Below are 11,187 nucleotides of genomic sequence, written 5' to 3'. Positions count from 1 at the left end.
TAATTAACATAATAAAAATTAACTTCACTCGGTGCAATGCACGGACATTTTTTTTCAGTCAATTAATACTTGTATATCTACACAGCCAAATTTTTACCATCTGAAGTAATAAATTTATTACTCCTTTTAAAGGGAGTCGTAGCTGCACGGAGACGGCTGGGCCCAGCCGACCAAATTGTCCTCAGCGTCGCTGTTGCTGTCTCATAAAATCCATATTTTATACTCTAAGCTACTACCTACATATGGAAGAACTAAAGGATGCATTGTTAATGAGCATCCAAATGTGGTTCCATGTCCATGTCGTATGTATTCGGTTCGATGGATATACGATGAAATGGTTCAGGTGATCGGACCTAGTTTTTGTCTTTTCCAATTAATATACACAAAATGGATTGACAACATGCAAAGCACGGCAAATTTGAAAACATTCACCAGACAAGTAGATATATTCCCTGCGTGCGCACACACATATTAAGAATTCGGATTGCTTACATTTCAGGCACCTAAAAATTTCAAATATTTCAATCACATCACTGATTCTAGGATTACAATCAGGCATGCGGTTCAGTCGAATTAAGATCGTTCCACGGTCGCCACTATAGTAACATTGTCAACCGTAAAATGCACTATTGTGACTGCAACTGATTTGGATCCAGTTCAGTCATCGATTGTTCCCATATTACATTTTTGTAAAAAAAAAAAGTCCATCCTCATTAGATAATCTGTACTATATATTTCGATCACTTGCTATAAAAAGTTTAACTAAGGCTGCGTTAAGCCAAGTTTGAGAACTTCTCTTCCCTCATGCAAAACGGAGTCATAGATTATCATATAACTAATTAAGTATTAGTTATAATTAATTAAGTATTAGTTAGAACAATTACGTACGCGTGAATTAATATGATTTACTGAGAAGCAATTTTCTATAAAAAATTTTTTGTATAAAGTACAAGCACGCAGTCTTGACGGACTCATCGCCAGCGTGGCTAGCTGGTCTTGCCTAGCTTGGGGTTGGATACGAGTGCAAGTGTGCAACTTGCTGTCGCTGGTTTGTTGGAGTACGACGAAAGAGCTTTACTCCCATGAGTTTTACTGCTATTCTTCTTTTTTACCACGAGATATACTAGTACCATAAGATAGTAAAATCCTTACTCGTGTTATCCACCTCATAATCAAGTTTATATAAAATTCTATCTATTAGTGACGATAGGTTGAACGGTCACAATTATATAGTACCTCGAGATACCATCTTAATCGTGGGGTGTATAGTACGAGTGAAGATATTAGTATCTCGAGGTATACTGGTACCTCACGGCACTAAAGGAAAGATGGGAGTAAAACTCATGATCACGAAATGCTCATCTATATATAGCCGCAACAAGCGAGTCAAAATTTGTTTTCTAACGTGAAGTCGTGTGTTACTATTACTGTAGCTAAAGCTAATTCGTCTGTCGCTAGTTCGTGGTTCTAGCTCGAGCTTCACAGGTACGTACTTTGTATGTTGAACGCATGTGTCTTTCTTTTTCTTAATAGCATCGAATGACGAAGCGTGCATACACTTTATCTGACATGCTATGCATATGTACATGTTGATCTAAAACTCTATAAGTGCAGCTAATATAATATTGGATATGATCTATATATGAGTATGACCAGCAATGGCACCGAAGCTGCTGGAGTGGCTGGACCGTTTGAATGAGTGGTCGCCCCAGATCCTGGTACTCTTAAGCTTTTCACTCTGCAGCTCTTCCTGCTCCTGTTTGCCGGTATCCGTCGCCGACAAGCTGCACCTGTGAGGAGAATTTTGCTGTGGTTAGCATACCAACTGGCTGACTCCACCGCGATATACGCCATCGGTCACCTCTCTTTGTGCGACCCGCCGGCTGGTGCCATTCTGGGCACCATTCCTCCTGCTGCATCTCGGTGGTCCGGACAACATCACCGCCTACTCCCTCGAGGACAGCAAGCTCTGGCTCCGACACGCCCTCACCGCCCTTTGGCAGGTCTTGGGAGCCTCGTATGTCCGGACCACTGCTGGCCGCCACCATTTTGATGTCCGTCATAGGTGTTGTCATGTACGGGGAGAGGACATGTGGGCGCTCTGGCGCGGCCACATCGGCACCATCCGGAGCTCACTCAAGAAGGAGAAGGATCAACATACCAAGTGTCATTCTTACATTGGGGACAAGCCCCATCAGAGGGGATCGAAGAGAGAGGCAGTTGACGATGAATTCCTCGTCCGTTGTGCTCATTCATTGTTCCACATCTGCAAGTTTGCCATTGTTGATGGTACTCGAGATGCCAGTGCTGGAGATGCCCGTGCGCGTGACGAGGAAATACTTGAATGCCTTGCAAAGCGAGGGTGATCAGTAGCTGGACTGGCTATTGCATCCGAGTCATCTCGCCTCTCGTGACAGCCGGTTCATTACTTGTCTTCCATTTCAATGGTAAAGATGGTCAAAACATAGTTGATATTGCGATCTCATATGTTTTGCTAGGCGGTGCTTTTCTCCTAGAGGTGACCTCGCTGCTGGGTGCTTTAAGCTCGAGTTGGACGTTTCCCTTCCTGTGTGCCACACGGTGGAAATGGCTTAGGCATGTGGCATTGTGCAGAGGAAGATGGCAATTGTTTCGTCGCAAAATTGTGTCTCTTCGCCACCTTTTCAAGGTCATGGGAATCTCCACACCTTCAAGAAGGTGGTCGGGATCCATGGGTCAGTATAACATGTTGCACTTCTGCTCTCGTCGTGGCACATCCTGTAATCTACTTGGCTTTTTGGCAAAGATGGTGGGGCTGGAGGACAGGTGGGAAATGTTCCATTACTCAGGGACTCTTGAAGTTCCGAATAAGGTAAAGGAGATGGTGTTCCGATATATTAAAAAGGATGTTCCAAAAGGATGAGGTGAATACCCTGGGTGTAATCAGGAAAAACTGGGGAGAGCAGACATTGAAACACTGGAAGGATCTCGATCAGGTTATCACGGAACAATACCTGGGCGCTGAGCTCCAGGAGTGTATCATCATCTGGCACATTGCCACTGAACTTGTGGTGGTCAGAAGTAGTAGAGCCAAGGACCACGATGCAGCGCCCGAGGTGGAGGCGGCCAGGGCACTATCCAACTACATGATGCTCCTCCTTGTCAGCCGCCCTGACATGCTTCCTGGCCTTCCTCAAAATAGGCTGTACCAACGATCCATCAATCATTTGGTACAAATCTGGCGTGAAGCCAAGGTCGAAGACCCTACTCATCGTCATCCTGGTGAGAATGTCTGGATCATGCTCATGGAACAATTCCGCCTACGTGATAACCCCAACTCTGATTCTTGGCGCCCGCAAAGGGAGAAGCTTGCCTGCTATCTACTCGACGAGGAGATACCCTACGCCCATGAAACTTCTCGCACCAGTTATGCCATTGATCTGGCCAAACTTCTACTCAAAAAAGAGAGCGAAGGTTATTTTACAAATAAAATAGATCCAGATCCTCATTGCGTATTTCAAATGATCCTCGAAATGTGGATCGATAATCTAGTCTATGCAGCCAACCGATGCAGCAGGGAATCCCATGCAAAGAAGCTTAACTAGCACGGTGGCCCGCGCAATAAATTGAATCTATATGGGTCTCTTATGTAGATAATAATTTATTTTTAATTTTAATTCGAATTTAAAATTTTCTAAATTAACATTATTGTAAAAGTTTTTAATCTAAATATTTGATTTTTCTAAGCTGTATTTACATATGGACTATTTCTATTATTTTTCTTTATTTTCAATGCCGAAATTATATTTCTAGTCTGATTCTTTTTAACTGAAATTTTAGATGATTCCGAATTATATTTATAGATGGACTCTTCTCTTAATATCAATTATTTTAAACTTTTAAATCCGAGATTTATTCACGCAGACACTTTTTTATTATTTATCTTTTTTTTAATTTTGAAATTGTATCTCTTAATTTTTTCTATTTTTAACCAAAATTTTAGATCTTTCCAAATTGCATTTATAGATGGGCTCTTCCCTTAATATCAATTACTTTAAAACTATTAATCCAAGATTTAGATTTTTCTAAAGTGTATTTACACATCGACTCTTTTCTTTATATCTGAGATTTGGATTTTTGTAAACTTGATTACACATGGAGTCCTTTTTTACTTTTCTTTATTTTTAATTGATCTTTTCTTTCTTCGTCCTATTCCAAAAACATTTTTTTCTCTTTTCCTTGTCCGATCGCAAATCCAACATCCCCGTCTCAATGCATGGAGGTCGATCAATGCGTGCATGCGCCCAGTGCTCTTCTATTTTTATCTCTTCCTTGTCCGGTTGATATTTTCTTTTTTTCTCTCTTATTTTTCTTCGATTAATTCCAGAATTTCTAGCCCATGAGAGATAACATGGAGACTCTTTTTCCTATTACATAATACATGCTCGATTTTGAGCTCATGCGAGCTCACTCAAGCTCGACTCATTAACAATTCTAAACTTGATGACATGTGATAACATCTAACCATATAAACAGTAAAAGATTAACATATATATATAAAGTTTTGTAGTAGCGTTTTTTCTCAAACAACATTTTTGTTAACCTCCAGTCCATGTGTAGCTAGCCCATGCTGCTTCAAAGCATAGGCAATCATCATCGCGGAACTCACTGTAGTTTCTTTGCTGCTAAATTAGCATTGTTATAAATTATATTTATATAGTATCTATTATTTTGATAATAATTATATTTTAATTGTTAATTCGAATTTAATTTTTCTAAATTATATTTTTGACATGGAAACCCATTTACTTGTATTATAAACTGTATGGCTATGTAAACTCTTTTATGCATAGTATTTATTTTGTAATTCAAATTTTAGATACATCTAAATTGTATTTAAATATTGACTCTTTCTCTTAATTTTTTAACCAAATTTTTAAGTCTTTTCAAATTGTATTTATACATGGACTCTTCCCTCAATAACAATTATTTTAAAATTTTAAATCCGTGATTTGGATTTTTCTAAACTATATTTATACATGGACTCTCTATTATTTTTCTTTATTTTTAATTGATCTTTTCTTTCCTTAGCCCGATTCAAAAACATATTATCTTTTCCTTTTTCTCTTATTTTCCTTTGATTTTGCTTGTTCAATTCCAACAAAACCGTTATATTTTCCGTTGATTTTCATTGTCCGATTCCAACACGTGTACAGAGATCGGAACTTAAGCTAGGGACGATAGATAGAATTTGCTAATGACCAGGATTCGATAGATTTATTTTTGTCCGATTGAAGATAGAATTTGCTAATGATGGATTCGACAGATTTTCTTTTGTCCGATTGAAGATAGAATTGCTAATAATCATCAATAGATTTTCTTTTTCTCCGACTGATTTTTTTTCGTTTTTTCTCTTATTTTTCTTCGATTAATCTCAGAATTTCTAGCCCGTGAGAGATAACGTGGAGACTTCTTTTTCTATTACTTTTATATATATAATAGATAGATAGTGGAGGTGAGCTAACAACGGTCCTGTGGCTCTTGACAGAACACGTTTACCAATTATGGCGAAAATAATAGAAGATATCAATTCGTGTAGAGTGGATTTGCTTTTCAGTGACAAAATCTAGTGATGAAACTGCCCTCCGTCACCATTACCAATATGGGCAACTCTCCGATACATTTTACCCAGTAGAAAAGAGGTATTCTTGCACTCTGTTAATTACTTGATTAGCAGTATTTTGTAATTTTTTTTAATAAAGATCACAATAAAAATAACAATATTACCCATTCAAATTTCTAATACACCTAACATTGTTGGTAGTATAATTTAATCACAACCGTACGATAAAAATAGATCAACGGTATAGATTAAATTCTACTACCAGTAAAATGCACCGAAGTTAGTCTCTATGGTTTTGTACTGACAAATTGTCTTGTTGTCACCATTTCGTTAATAATCAGTATGAATGTTTTAATCTCACTGAACAAGTGAATAGTGATGGCTCAAATGTGTCAAATTGCAATGCCAACACTATTTTCTTTATAATAGCCGGTAAAGATTTCCATCATCACAAAACCTACTAGCAGTGATGAGTTAATTGTGATAGTCCCCGTATCTTCACTATTTCTTGGTGACAAAATATTCTGTCATCAGAAAATTTTCAGCAGTAATTCACTACTCCACGAAACCGTTTTTACAGCTGGCCAGAACAAATCATTACATACGGGAATGAGAGCCAAATGTAATAAATCACTTGCGATGATGGAAATCTTTGCACGTAGCTCGGTAGCCACATGCGAAAATATTCTTTGCGGGCATCGTACCTCATAAGCTACCTGTGAACATGGTCTTCGTAGACGGCGCACCGCATGATCCGCCTGCAAAGATGCATTTTCTTAAGCGTTGTGTTGCCCTCAATCGTTAGTAACTACTTTGCAAGCGGTGCTAGCGTGCACCGCCTATGAAAATGCACACCATGCAATGCAGCCATGCAGGGCTGCATATATTTTTATATATATATTTTAGTTTAGCCCTATATAAATAAGTGTATATTTTGGCTTTGTATATCAAAATTACTATTTGCCATGTGAGGCAGTACGTTTGTAATATAAACTAAATTGAAATAAGAACTTTCAAATGAAGATAAAATTAGATTGAAATAAAATATATATATATATATATATATATATATATTCAAAGGAATGAAACACACTAATTAAATTGCAGTTCATTAAATACAGCCATATTAGTTCAAAACATAAATTGTTCATATGAAATGTCCTACTCTGCATCCAAATTAAAGGGAACATTGGAATGTCCCAGTGTCACGCCGTGAGTTTTACCCTAGCCCAAATAAATTTATTAAATCACCGGAAAACAAATAGTCTAAGTAATTCAGGAGAAAAACATAGGATAATTTAATTTAATCAATCCAAAGCTTATTGGAATATTCTAAAGATATCCCGGGAGCATCTCAAATCATTAACAAAACATAAAGTGGGATTTATGTATATAAAAAGTGCTTAAATTAGTTATTAAAAGTCGACAAAATTAGAGGTAAACACTCGCTTTCTTTCTTGGACCTTTTTCCAACTGAGTGGGCCCTCGGCCCATCTCCTTTCTCTCATCGGCCGCCTTCTCTCCCTCCTCTCCCTCTACCGCTTGGGCTGGCCCAAAACCACGGGCTAAGTCTAATCCGCCACTCAATCTCCCTCTCTCTCTCTTCATTCCCTGCTTCGGCCAAGGCCCAGCTGCCCTTCCCCGCCTGCGGCCAAGGCCCGTCGTACCTCCCTCTCCTCCTAGGTGGGACTGACAGGTGAGGTCCACCTGTCAACCCCATCGTCCACCTCCGGCCCACGCTTCCCCATCTGTGCCACGTCGCCTCCGTGCCACCAACCGCCGTGTGATTTTCTCACGCCAAGTCCCGCCCACGTACGCCAACGGCCACCCGCCCTATGCGTGCCGCCGCCGCCTCTTTTCTCCTATAAATACCCCGGTCGCCGTCGTCGACCTTGCCCTATGCCCTCTAACTCTCGCGCTGGTCCCCGCATGCACCGCCACCGGTGAGCCTCCTCTCCCCTCCTCGCCTACGCTTCACCGCCACGCGCTAGCCGCGACACCTAGCACCGCCGCGTCACCAATCGATCGCCTTGCATGCATCGCCGCACTGCCTAGTGCCACCATGCCGTAGAGCCGCTGTCTCCTGCTCGCGTAGCCGCGCCGCTCTCGGGTAGCCACTGCCGCCACGCCCTCGGCCAAGGCCATCGCCACCTCTCTGTTTGAGTTGGCCCGACTGGCCGGTGGGGCCAGCCTGTCAGCGAGCTGCCCCACTGACTAGTGGGCACCAGCTGTCGGCTCCACACCCCCCTGTCTCATCATACATCAGTCAACCTCCTTTTTGCGCAATAATTCATTTTGGCTTATCTATTTAGCTTAAAAACACATAAAACTTCTAAAAATCATAGAAAATCCATCTAATCTCCGTTTTAGTCCATTCAAATTTCATTAAATCTACAAAAATGTCAAGAATCCATTAAAAATATTCTTTTTGCTATGTTTTAGTATACTTATAGTATGCTTTTGCTTGATTGCTTTGATTGTCGCCTAGATTCGGAACCCGTTGACGCGCCGGTCTACTTTGAAGTCGTCGCAGAAATCCCGCAAGGTTTGGAACAAGGCAAGTGGCACCCAACCTTGAACATATTGATCATACTTTTATAAATTCCTTGTTTTATATTCAAATATGCATTGCATTTACTTTATTTATTTATCGGGCATTTACCTATCAATATTCTTGTTATACCAAGGGTAATTTATTTAGAATTAGGATTAGCACATGCTTAGCCTGACTTAGTTCAACTAGCTCGTGGTTTATCATATAATTAATGCTAGACTTCGATACTTGTTGTTTTTGATTCAGGACCCGGTGAGGGTTAATGACAACTAAATATTGCTTAATCGTGGGAGGTGGGTGCACGATTTTGAGAGTCGTACCCATGGTAATTAAGGACCGGTTCGCAGCAAACCCTAAGAGTAACTTAGTGCTAACCACAAGCCAGAATGCGCAACGGTTGGATTTGTAGTATACTTTCGAACTATCCGATGTACGTAGGCAAGCGTAAGCGTGAAGAAGTATGGATGGAGCCCACGACGGTCTATGCTGCTTCCGAATTCGTCTAGGCATAAGAAGGGGCTGCTTGCCTTGGTGTAAAGGTGGGGGAGAAACCTGTAGTGTGGTGCGATTGGATAAAAGGGTTATGCGATGGGTCGTATCACAGTTTCCTTTCCAATGTGTTGTGGTGGCACGTCGGCGCATGGCAACATGTTGTGGGGCTGTGTATTATGTGTACAGTAGTACACCTCTTATCAGAGTAAACCTATTCGAATAGACGTGCATGCGATTATGGGCGAACTACCAGATTCACTGTGATTAATCTCACCCTAATAACTTCATTAATATGGAACTGTTGTAATTCAGTGGTGATATGGGCGTGTTGCAACATGGTGTCATATTGTACAGTGGTTGTCGATTCCAATTATTTATTTTGTTTTATGTTATTCTATTTCATTTACTGTTTTGGTAAGTAAATTTTGTTTTATGCAAATTAACCTTAGTCTCTCCTTGTTACCAAATGCATTCATTTATTCTCCTTTTGTGTGCTACTCAGTCTTGCCTAATTTCCAACCAGAGCCAGAGTATGAGTCAGATGGAGGTAATTCGCAGGAGTGAAGTTCGTCCTCCATCGAGACTTTCCTATGGCGTGGATGTCACACCTAGAGTTTCTATCATAAGCCTAAAATTGTAAAAGAAAATGTTAAACAATGATTGGCTTAATTAACTCAAGAAAAACCCCTGAAAAAGAATTAATTTAAATAAATCGAAGTTCGCAAATCATTAACTGGACTTAAATTCAAATTACAGAGTATAAAATTTCGCTCCAAAAATTAATTTAAAACCCGGCAAAAAGTGAGGCTCTTCTTTTTTCTCCTTTTTGCTCTCTTTTTCCCTCCTTTTTCTTCTTTTTTTTGGATTTGGGCCGCAACCCAAATCTCCTTCTTTCTCCTTCTTCCTCTCCCTTCCATCCTCCCGGGCCGGCTGCAGCCACACCGGCCTATCTCCCCTCCTCCCGCACACGCCAGCCCCTCCTCCCGAGCCGGGCCACCTTGGCCAAGCTTGCCCGCATCCATGCTCGCAAGTCCGCGTGCCTCTCCCTGTCATCGTCGTCACCACGCTGTCGTCGTGCCGTCACCCGCCATCGCCTCCCGCCGCCACGAACCGTCACCATCTCAGCCGCCGCGCGGCGCCATCGCCTCACCATGTCACACCGTCCCCGTGTTGCGTTGCCTCCGCGTCGTCACGGCGGTGTCATTGTCCCCGCGTCACCCCCTCTCTGCCCGCACCGCCGTCACCACCGTGCGCCGAGCCCCAGCCGCCCTTGCCGTCGTCGGTCGTCATCGTGTACCACCGGTCCCGCCGCCGCCGTCGCCGAGCACCGCCGCGCCGGTCATCGCCGGACGCCGCCGGCCGCGTCCCCTCTCTCCCTCCCATGTTCTCTCTCTCAGCGGTGCGGGCCCCTTGGGTCAACCGGTCACCCTCCCCCCCTCCCTCTCTCCCTCTCTCACCGACCGGTTGGCCCAGTCTATCAGTCGGCCAGCCTCCCCTCTCTCTCCTCCTGTGGGCCCCCCTTGTCATCCCCTCACTCCCTACCTCTCTCACCGACAGGTGGACCCCACCTGTCAGCCGCCCCCTCTCCTCGCTAACGTCAGCGCCTCATTTTATTGCGCAATAAATCATTAAGGTTTTTTTTAAAACACAGTTAAACTTCTAAAATTCATAACTAATTCATTCGATCGCCATTTAAGTCCATTCAAATTTCATTAAATTCATTTAATTGCCAAGAATCCATTAAAAATATTTTCTTGTGTTGTTTCAGTAGAGTTTATGTCTATTTTATTTATTTATGTGCTTTGCAGCTTAGATTTGGAGTCCGTTGACACGTCGATTTACTTCAAAATCGTCGCTGAAGTACCCCAGGGAGCAGAGCAAGGCAAGTGGCATTCATCTTTGACCATATTGGACCTATTATTACAAAATGCTTGCTTTATTTATTCAAACATGCACTGTTTTAATTAAAGAATTTACTGTATTTATTTTACGGGTAACCTATTATTATGTCGTTGTTTATCCATCTTTATTCATGTTATACCAGGGGTAAATTGAGTAGAGTTATGGCTAGGTAATGCTTAGCTTTGCTTAGAACAAGTAGCTCATAGGATCACACATTAATCATTACTAGTTCTGAATAGTTAATGATGATTCAATACCCAGTACGGGTTAATGCCAACTAAAGTATTGATAATGGTGGACTGTGAGTGCATGGTTTTGAGAGTTGAACCCATGGCAATTAAGGACCAGTTCGTAGAGAGTTGAACCCATGGCAATTAAGGACCAGTTCGTAGAAAACCCTAGAAGTTATTTTAGTGCTAACCACAAGCTAGAATGGGCAACGGTGGGAATCAAAGTGTAATTGTGAACTATTTGACGTACCCAGGCTAGGTGAGCGTGATGGAGTAATGATGGACCTTGTGACGGTCTATGTTACTTTCGGATTCGCCTAGGCACAAGAGGGGGTTGACCGCCTTGGTGCAAAGGAGGGAGCGAAACCTGCAGTGTGGTGCGACTGAATAGAGAGGGTTATGTGATG

At 41.8% G+C, this 11,187-nt stretch overlaps 1 pseudogene; it reads left to right on the top strand.

Moving 5' to 3' along the window:
• Positions 1 to 1,658: 1,658 nt before the first annotated feature.
• Positions 1,659 to 3,584, top strand: LOC107303982 (annotated as a pseudogene).
• Positions 3,585 to 11,187: the final 7,603 nt, after the last annotated feature.

Source organism: Oryza brachyantha, chromosome 4 (genome assembly GCF_000231095.2).
Source record: "Oryza brachyantha chromosome 4, ObraRS2, whole genome shotgun sequence".
In the NCBI taxonomy this organism is placed as follows: Eukaryota; Viridiplantae; Streptophyta; class Magnoliopsida; order Poales; family Poaceae; genus Oryza; species Oryza brachyantha.
Note: the sequence above shows the minus strand (reverse complement) of the source record. Positions and strands in the feature narration are given on the sequence as shown.